Source organism: Microchirus variegatus (assembly GCF_963457635.1).
Source record: "Microchirus variegatus genome assembly, chromosome: 14".
Taxonomy (NCBI): domain Eukaryota; kingdom Metazoa; phylum Chordata; class Actinopteri; order Pleuronectiformes; family Soleidae; genus Microchirus; species Microchirus variegatus.
In genome coordinates this window covers 21,526,968-21,537,825 of record NC_139815.1, presented here as the reverse complement: position 1 = coordinate 21,537,825, position 10,858 = coordinate 21,526,968, and positions in this window count along the sequence as shown.

Genomic DNA, 10,858 nt, shown 5'->3' with positions numbered 1-10,858 from the left:
GTCGATTATTTAAAATAAAAAGCTTTTTTGGTCCAAAATTTGACAAAAACGACATACTATACTATGTCGTCCAAAATTTGCAAAAAAACCTGACATACTACCAAAATGTTTCGAAAAAAAAGTTTTGGTCCAATATTTGACAAAAACGACATATTATACTATGTCGTCCAAAATGTTTAGAACATTTTGTTTTGGTCCAAAATTTGACAAAGACAATATACTATACTATGTCGTCCAAAATTTTACAAAAAAAAGACATACTATACCATGTTGACCAAATGTTTAAGAAAAAAAATGTTATGTACAAAATTTGACAAAAACGACATACTATACTATGTCGTCCAAAATGTTTTGAAAAAAATGTTTTGGTCCTAAATTTGACAAAAACGACATACTATATACTATGTTGTCCAAAATGTTTGTAAAAAATGTTTTGGTCCAAAATTTGACAAAAAAACCGACATACTATACTATGTCGTCCAAATTTTTTTGAAAAAAATGTTTTGGTCTAATATTTGAGAAAAACAGCATACTATACTATGTCGTCCAAAATATGACAAAAAACGACAAACTTAACTATGTTGTCCAAAATATTTTGAAAACAATTTTAGGTCCAAAATTTGACAAAAACGACATACTTTACTATGTCGTCCAAAATTTGACAAAAACGACTTACTATACTATGTTGTCCAAAATTTGACAAAAAACGACATACTATACTATGTTGTCCAAAATTTGACAAAAGAGGACATACTATAATATGTTCTCCAAATTTTTTATAAAAAAGTTTTGGTTCAAAATTTGACAAAAAAAGACATACTATACTTAGTCTTCCAAAATTTGACAAAAAACGACGTACTACACTATGTCGTCCAAAATCTGACATACACGACATACTATACAATGTCGTCCGAAATTTGACAAAAAACGACATACTATACTATGTCGTCCAAAATTTTTTGGTCCAAAATTTGACAAAAAACGACATACTATACTATGTTGTCCAAAAAATTTTGGTCCAAAGTTGGACAAAAACGACATACTATACTATGTCGTCCAAAATCTGACCAGTTTTTTGAAAAACGTTTTTTTGGTCCCAAACTTGACAAAAACGTCACACTATACTATGCAGTACGTCATACTTTTCTATGTCTCCAAAGTGTGACCATTTTTAGGAGAAAAAAAATTTGGTCCAAAATTGGACAAAAACGACATACTATATATACTATGTCGTTTTTGATTCTGACAATTTTTTTGAAAAACGTTTTTTGGTCCAAAATTGACAAAAACGTCACACTATACTATGTAGTACGTCATACTATACTATATCTCCAAAATTTGACCATTTTTGGAGAAAATTTTTTTTGTCCAAAATTGGACAAAAACGACATACTATACTATGTCGTTTTTGATTCTGACAATTTTTTTGACATTTTTTTCATATTTTGGACGACATAGTATAGTATGCTGTTTTTGTCAAATATTAGACCAAAACATTTTTTACAAAAAAATTTGGACGACATAGTATAGTATATAGTTTTTGTCAAATTTTGGACCAAAAAAGCTTTTTTTTAAATATTGGACGACATGGTATAGTATGTCGTTTTTGTCCAATTTTGGACAAAAACATTTTCCTAAAAAATTTGGAGAACATAGTATAGTATGTCCTCTTTTGTCAAATTTTGGACAACATAGTAAAGTATGTCCTTTTTGTCAAATTTTGGACCTAAAATTGTTTTCAAAATATTTTGGACAACATAGTTAAGTTTGTGGTTTTTTGTCATATTTTGGACGACATAGTATAGTATGCTTTTTTTGTCAAATATTAGACCAAAATATTTTTTACAAAAAAATTTGGACGACATAGTATAGTATGTCGTTTTTTTTGTCAAATTTTGGACGACATAGTATAGTATGCTTTTTTTGTCAAATATTGGACCAAAACATTTTTTACAAACATTTTGGACAACATAGTATAGTATGTCGTTTTCGTCAAATTTTTGATCAAACATTTTTTTTCAAAAAAATTGTCAAAATAAGGACGACATAGTATAGTACGTAGTTTTTTGTCAAATTTTGGACCAAAACTTTTTTTACAAACATTTTGGACAACATAGTATAGTATGTCGTTTTTGTCAAATTTTGGACCTAAAATTGTTTTCAAAATATTTTGGACAACATAGTTAAGTTTGTCGTTTTTGTCATATTTTGGAAGACATAGTATAGTATGCTGTTTTTGTCAAATATTAGACCAAAACATTTTTTACAAAAAAATTTGGACGACATAGTATAGTATATAGTTTTTGTCAAATTTTAGACCAAAAAAGCTTTTTTTTAAATATTGGACGACATAGTATAGTATGTCGTTTTTGTCAAATTTTGAACAAAAACACTTTCTAAAAAATTTGGAGAACATAGTATAGTATGTCCTCTTTTGTCAAATGTTGGACAACATAGTATAGTAAGTCGTTTTTGTTAAATTTTGGACGACATAATAAAGTATGTCGTTTTTGTCAAATTTTGGACCTAAAATTGTTTTCAAAATATTTTGGACAACATAGTTAAGTTTGTGTTTTTTTGTCATATTTTGGACGACATAGTATAGTATGCTTTTTTTGTCAAATATTAGACCAAAATATTTTTTACAAAAAAATTTGGACGACATAGTATAGTATGTCGTTTTTTTTGTCAAATTTTGGACGACATAGTATAGTATGCTTTTTTTGTCAAATATTGGACCAAAACATTTTTTACAAACATTTTGGACAACATAGTATAGTATGTCGTTTTCGTCAAATTTTTGATCAAACATTTTTTTTCAAAAAAATTGTCAAAATAAGGACGACATAGTATAGTACGTAGTTTTTTGTCAAATTTTGGACCAAAACTTTTTTTACAAACATTTTGGACCAAAACTTTTTTTACAAACATTTTGGACAACATAGTATAGTATGTCGTTTTTGTCAAATTTTGGACCTAAAATTGTTTTCAAAATATTTTGGACAACATAGTTAAGTTTGTCGTTTTTGTCATATTTTGGAAGACATAGTATAGTATGCTGTTTTTGTCAAATATTAGACCAAAACATTTTTTACAAAAAAATTTGGACGACATAGTATAGTATATAGTTTTTGTCAAATTTTAGACCAAAAAAGCTTTTTTTTAAATATTGGACGACATAGTATAGTATGTCGTTTTTGTCAAATTTTGAACAAAAACACTTTCTAAAAAATTTGGAGAACATAGTATAGTATGTCCTCTTTTGTCAAATGTTGGACAACATAGTAAAGTAAGTCGTTTTTGTTAAATTATGGACAACATAATAAAGTATGTCGTTTTTGTCAAATTTTGGACCTAAAATTGTTTTCAAAATATTTTGGACAACATAGTTAAGTTTGTCGTTTTTGTCATATTTTGGACGACATAGTATAGTATGCTGTTTTTGTCAAATATTAGACCAAAACATTTTTTACAAAAAAATTTGGACGACATAGTATAGTATATAGTTTTTGTCAAATTTTGAACAAAAACATTTTCTAAAAAATTTGGAGAACATAGTATAGTATGTCCTCTTTTGTCAAATGTTGGACAACATAGTATAGTAAGTCGTTTTTGTCAAATTTTGGACAACATAGTAAAGTATGTCGTTTTTGTCAAATTTTGGACCTAAAATTGTTTTTCAAAATATTTTGGACAACATAGTTAAGTTTGTCGTTTTTTGTCATATTTTTGACGACATAGTAAAGTATGCTTTTTTTGTCAAATATTAGACCAAAACATTTTTTACAAAAAAATTTGGACGACATAGTATAGTATGTCTTTTTTTTTGTCAAATTTTGGACCAAAACTTTTTTTACAAACATTTTGGACAACATAGTATAGTATGTCGTTTTTGTGAAATTTTGGACCAAAAAATTTTTTTCAAAACATTTTGGACAACATAGTATAGTATGTCGTTTTTTTTGTCAAATTTTGGACGACATAGTATAGTATGCTTTTTTTGTCAAATATTAGAACAAAATATTTTTTACAAAAAAATTTGGACGACATAGTATAGTATGTCGTGTTTTTTGTCAAATTTTGGACCAAAACATTTTTTACAAACATTTTGGACAACATAGTATAGTATGTCGTTTTTGTGAAATTTTGGACCAAAACATTTTTTACAAACATTTTGGACGACATAGTATAGTATGTCGTTTTTGTGAAATTTTGGACCAAAACATTTTTTTTAAAACATTTTGGACGACATAGTATAGTATGTCGTTTTTGTCAAATTTTGTACATACATTTTTTTTTCTAAAACATTTGGTCAACATGGTACAGTATGTCTTTATTTTGTCAAATTTTGGACGACATAGTATAGTATGTCGTTTTTGTCAAAATTTGGACCAAAACAAAATGTTCAAAAAGTTTTGGACGACATAGTATAATATGTCGTTTTTGTCAAATACTGGACCAAAACATTTTTTTAAAACATTTTGGACAACATAGTATAGTATGTCGTTTTTGTCAAATTTTTGACCAAACATTTTTTTTCAAAAAAATTGTCAAAATAAGGACGACATAGTATAGTACGTAGTTTTTTGTCAAATTTTGGACCAAAACTTTTTTTACAAACATTTTGGACAACATAGTATATTATGTCGTTTTTGTGAAATTTTGGACCAAAACATTTTTTTCAAAACATTTTGGACAACATAGTATAGTATGTCGTTTTTTTTGTCAAATTTTGGACGACATAGTATAGTATGCTTTTTTTGTCAAATATTACAACAAAATATTTTTTACAAAAAAATTTGGACGACATAGTATAGTATGTCGTGTTTTTTGTCAAATTTTGGACCAAAACATTTTTTACAAACATTTTGGACAACATAGTATAGTATGTCGTTTTTGTGAAATTTTGGACCAAAACATTTTTTTTTAAACATTTTGGACGACATAGTATAGTATGTCGTTTTTGTCAAATTTTGTACATACATTTTTTTTTCTAAAACATTTGGTCAACATGGTACAGTATGTCTTTATTTTGTCAAATTTTGGACGACATAGTATAGTATGTTGTGTTTGTCAAAATTTGGACCAAAACAAAATGTTCAAAAAGTTTTGGACGACATAGTATAATATGTCGTTTTTGTCAAATATTGGACCAAAACATTTTTTTAAAACATTTTGGACAACATAGTATAGTATGTCGTTTTTGTCAAATTTTTGACCAAACATTTTTTTTCAAAAAAATTGTCAAAATAAGGACGACATAGTATAGTACGTAGTTTTTTGTCAAATTTTGGACATAACATTTTTACAAAATTTTTTGGACAACATAGTATATTATGTTGTTTTTGTCAAATTTTGGACCTAAAATTGTTTTCAAAATATTTTGGACAACATAGTTAAGTTTGTTGTTTTTGTCATATTTTTGGACGACATAGTATAGTATGCTGTTTTTGTCAAATATTAGACCAAAACATTTTTTACAAAAAAATTTGGACGACATAGTATAGTATATAGTTTTTGTCAAATTTTGGACCAAAAAAGCTTTTTTTTAAATATTGGACGACATGGTATAGTATGTCGTTTTTGTCAAATTTTGAGCAAAAACATTTTTCTAAAAAATTTGGAGAACATAGTATAGTATGTCCTCTTTTGTCAAATTTTGGACAACATAGTAAAGTATGTCGTTTTTGTTAAATTTTGGACGACATAATAAAGTATGTCGTTTTTGTCAAATTTTGGACCTAAAATTGTTTTCAAAATATTTTGGACAACATAGTTAAGTTTGTCGTTTTTGTCATATTTTGGACGACATAGTATAGTATGCTGTTTTTGTCAAATATTAGACCAAAACATTTTTTACAAAAAAATTTGGACGACATAGTATAGCATGTCGTTTTTGTCAAATTTTGAACAAAAACATTTTCTAAAGAATTTGGAGAACATAGTATAGTATGTCCTCTTTTGTCAAATGTTGGACAACATAGTATAGTAAGTCGTTTTTGTCAAATTTTGGACAACATAGTAAAGTATGTCGTTTTTGTCAAATTTTGGACCTAAAATTGTTTTCAAAATATTTTGGACAACATAGTTAAGTTTGTCGTTTTTTGTCATATTTTTGACGACATAGTAAAGTATGCTTTTTTTGTCAAATATTAGACCAAAACATTTTTTACAAAAAAATTTGGACGACATAGTATAGTATGTCGTTTTTTTTGTCAAATTTTGGACCAAAACTTTTTTTACAAACATTTTGGACAACATAGTATAGTATGTCGTTTTTGTGAAATTTTGGACCAAAACATTTTTTTCAAAACATTTTGGACAACATAGTATCGTATGTCGTTTTTGTCAAATTTTGTACCAACATTTTTTTTTCTAAAACATCTGGTCAACATAGTATAGTATGTCTTTTTTTTGTCAAATTTTGGACGACATAAAAATTTGACAAAATTATAGTATGTTGTTTTTGTCAAATTTTGGACCAAAACAAAATGTTCAAAAAGTTTTGGATGACATAGTATAATTTGTCGTTTTTGTCAAATATTGGACCAAAACATTTTTTTCAAACATTTTGGACAACATAGTATAATATGTCGTTTTTGTCAAATTTTTGACCAAACATTTTTTTTCAAAAAAATTGTCAAAATAAGGACGACATAGTATAGTACGTAGTTTTTTGTCAAATTTTGGATATAACATTTTTACAAAATTTTTTGGACAACATAGTATATTATGTCGTTTTTTGTCAAATTTTGTGACATAGTATAGTACGTTTTTGACATAGTATAGTATGTAGTTTTTGTCAAATTTTGGACAACATAGTATTGTATGACGCATTTGGACCCAAATCTTTTTTTCTTTTAAACATTTCAAACTTTGTACCACATAGTATAGTAAGTTTTAGTCAAATTTTGGACCAAATATCTTTAAAAAAAAAAGAAAAGAAAAAAAAGACACATTTTCAACGACATAGTATTGGATGACTTTTTTTGTCTAATTTTGGACCAAAACATTTTTTTCAAAAACATTGTTTGGAGGACATTGTATAGTAAGACGTTTTTGTCAGATTTTGGACCATAAAATTATTGTCTAAATAATTCTCAAATTTTGGACACCATAGCATAGTATGATGTTTTTGTCCAATTTTGGACCAAAACATTTTTTTTCTTCAAATAATTGTCAAATTCTGGATGACAGTATAGCATGACGTTTTTTCTAAAATTTGAGACCAAAAAAATTATTTAAAAAAAAAAGTCAAATTTTGGACGAAATTTTTTCCCCAAAATTTTGGATGACAGTATAGTATGACATTTTTGTCAAATTTTGGAAGACATAGTATAGTATGACTTTTTTGTTAAATTTTGGACAAAAAGAACACAGGAACAGAAAGACTGTGAAAGTATCTCCTGTAACTTATATAACAAATATTAAATAAAAACAGTGCAAGGACAGAGAGGGAAACAACACTAGTGCAATATTATATTTATTTCTTACAGTGAATTTTGGTTGCCATACAAGAAGTCTCAAGGATTTAAGGGGCAGGGGGAAGGAAGAGTGTAGTAACAGGAAAATTCTCCCTCTTTTCATTTCAGTAATTAGTCGACTCTATGATGATTTATTAGCACAAAATTACAGCAACATAGAAAACATGAACACAAGTCTTTGCACAAATTACACCTTAGCTTCTATGAAGACTTAATCAAAGAATAAAATCTATTCGTGAAAAAAAATTGATTCATTAAGAAAGAAAATAAATAAAAATTTACCCAAATGTTGGACAATGCTAAAGGTGGGATCAGTGTTTTTTTGTTTTTTTTTAATGGGGGTTTGGGAGGTGGGGGGTGGAGGTGGGTCAGTGAGCCATGCCGGTCCTAAACCGGACCTGGTGCGGCGCCCCCACGCTTCGGTGACGCGCGTTAAAAAGATTCCTACGTCTACTCGGCGCTACAGTTCCACATAGAAAACTGACAGCGACCTGGTGATCCACATTAACAAAATCGACAACCACCTCTAATCTTTTTGGTGGATTCATGTATGTTTACATATATATATATTTATATATAGGCTTCATATAGTTTCCTACCAAGATGGTAAAAAAAAAAAATGTACATTTAAAAAAACAAATCAATATAAAAACTTTTTTTTTTTTGAACACACACTCAGGATTCAGGGATTTCAGAAGATGAGAGAAGTGTACTCAGGTAGATGGTCGTCGGTAGATACCATTTTTTTTTTGTGTGTGGCCAAAATATAGATATACGAGTGAAGCAGAGACTGTGTCTACTGACGGCTTCATTAAAACACTGACAAGTGATTGCATCATGATATGTAACTTTAAAATGGGAAAATAAAACACAACCAAAGAGATTTAGTCAGAATAAATATTGCTTCTTACATAACCAATAAATCTAATAATATCCACTCTTTTTTTTTTTTTTTTTTTTTCATTAAATCTCTATAATATTTCTGTTTTTGGCAATCCCGCGTCAGTGTTGAACAGTTTTTTGTTCAGATAACCTCTATAAAATTTCATAGAACTCTATACAAATCTTTAAAAATACTGTGCTTTTCTACCCCCTCTTGACACACGCCACGGTTTTGTTTTTGAAAATAACGCTCAAACAGGAACAGGATTGTAGCAGCATTGTCCTGCGCCGGCCTCCGTACGTTTCTCATGTTCACAGAACATTTGTCTCCTTTTAGAAAAGCTGCAGAGTGCGATCGTGAAGCCTCGTGACGCTATATATTCGCGACCTCTGCGCACGTCCAGATGTTGCGGTCTTCGACGACGCGTTGAGGTGTGTACTCTGACAGGAAAGAGAAGCTCGTGCAGGTTGTGGAGGGAGGAGCAGTGAGCTGTTTTAAGGCCTTTCTCTGCAGGATGATGGGGAGGATCTGACCAGTGCTTTGGTCACTGTACGTCAGCTCTGGCAGTTATAAGTGAACCTTGATAGAGTTTTCTTTCTTTTTTCCTTCAGTCTAATAAACCTTTGAATAGAGCTATACATATGATCAAATAGACATATTCAATTCCTCTTATATACACAATTCAACACATACTGCACGTCTACTTATTACCAGCCTTTTTATCGTTACTAAGGGAAAGACTCGCAAGCATCTCCAGCTTCATAAATACTGATTTAGTTGAAAGTAGGACCATTATGTCAAACTTTAAAGGTCCAGTGTGTAACATTTAGGAGGGTTTACGGGCAAAAATTCAATATCCAATCCAGAAGTATGTTTGTGTAAGTGTATAATCGCTGTAAAATGAAACTGGTTTGGTTTTCAGGGGCTTAGTTTTACAGAGGCTGGCGTCTTGCGACACCATAGCCGTGTTTTCATCATCTTACAGTTCGGTACGGTACAGTTTGGAATGGCAAAGCCCTCGGTCAGGCTTGTGTTTGGACTGAGAGCAGGACCTCTACTTGGTAGGCAAGGTGTACCAGTGCGCCAACAACATCTTGTTGTTGTTGTTTTTCTGCTCCGTTTGTCTCCACGAGACGTCAAGCTTTGTACGAGAACAGATTGCTGGTCACCGGTCGCTATAGGGATTGCCACTTTTCTCTCGTCTCCCAATCATGGGTCTATCTCAAGGGAAAGGGTGCCAAAAAATGGAACCTTTGGGGCCAGTTATTTCAGTACCGGTCCCTAATGGAAATGCAAATAAATATGTACCGTACCGAAACTGTTCCGCTCGTGTGTCGACAGCGGGAGAGTGTGTTCTGAAGTGGCAGCCGAATGTGCAAATGAAGAACGGCTCCGCCCACAAAAACCCGATGCATAAAGCAACAAAGAAGAAGGAGGAAATGGCAGAGAGAGAGAGAGAGAGTGTGTGTGAAAGAGTGGAGAGTGTGTGTGTGAAAGAGTGTTTACATCCTTTCTGGTATGCGAAGGCCACCGTAGTTCCCTGACTGTGCTTGGAAAAGGGAGGTGTGAGCAGAGGAGTCCTCCATTTGCCGCGTCACCTCATTCATACACACTGGACCTTTAAATGCTTTAAATGTCGTGTCACTGCTGCAGGAGCTGCAGTGACACGAGATAAGAACACGGGGGGCTCATCAGATCACTGCTGGGCTTTTATCCCTTTACTTAATCTGGCAAAGGCCCCCGATGATGAACATCTGCCACATCTGTTGTCAGGTCATCGTCTGGTTGTTTCTCACACAGTGGATCGAGGGCAGGAGAAGGAATGTGGAGCCGCAGATTCTCCGTCTGCTCTGACATCCCAGCATGACTTCACATCAGCCTGATGACAGTCGTAAAAACAGGAATTCATAACAATAATAATAATAATAATAATAATACTAACAATTCATCAAATGTTAATGAGTGAAGCATCTCCACTCTTCTTCCCGGCTTTTGCGGTTCAGTCGCCGTTTGGACCCAGATTTGCTTGATTATAACAAACCTCTAATTTAATCTCTACTATTAGGAAAGAACAATGTACAAAATGTTCAGGTTCGTCATTGAGATAAATATATTCTCCAGTAAAACTTGAATTTAGCTTGTTCATATCATTCAAATAAAACCTGCTGAAGTCAGGTGGAAAAACATTTTATTCAATTTAGGGCTGCAACGATTAATAGAATATTAATCATCGCCTGTTTTGATAATTGATTAATCTGGTTTGAGTGTTTTTTGTTTGTTTTCAGATTGAATATTTACTAGTTTCTTTGCTCCATATCACAAATAAATCATTACAACCGAATCATTTTGGTTTGTGGACAAAACAAGACTTTAAACACTGATTAAAACTGAACAAAATTTTCTGATATCAATATACGACAATAACGGTTAGTTGCAGCCCTAAATTTAATGAACTCATTCACTTTTGTAATAGATGAGAAGATCAATGCCA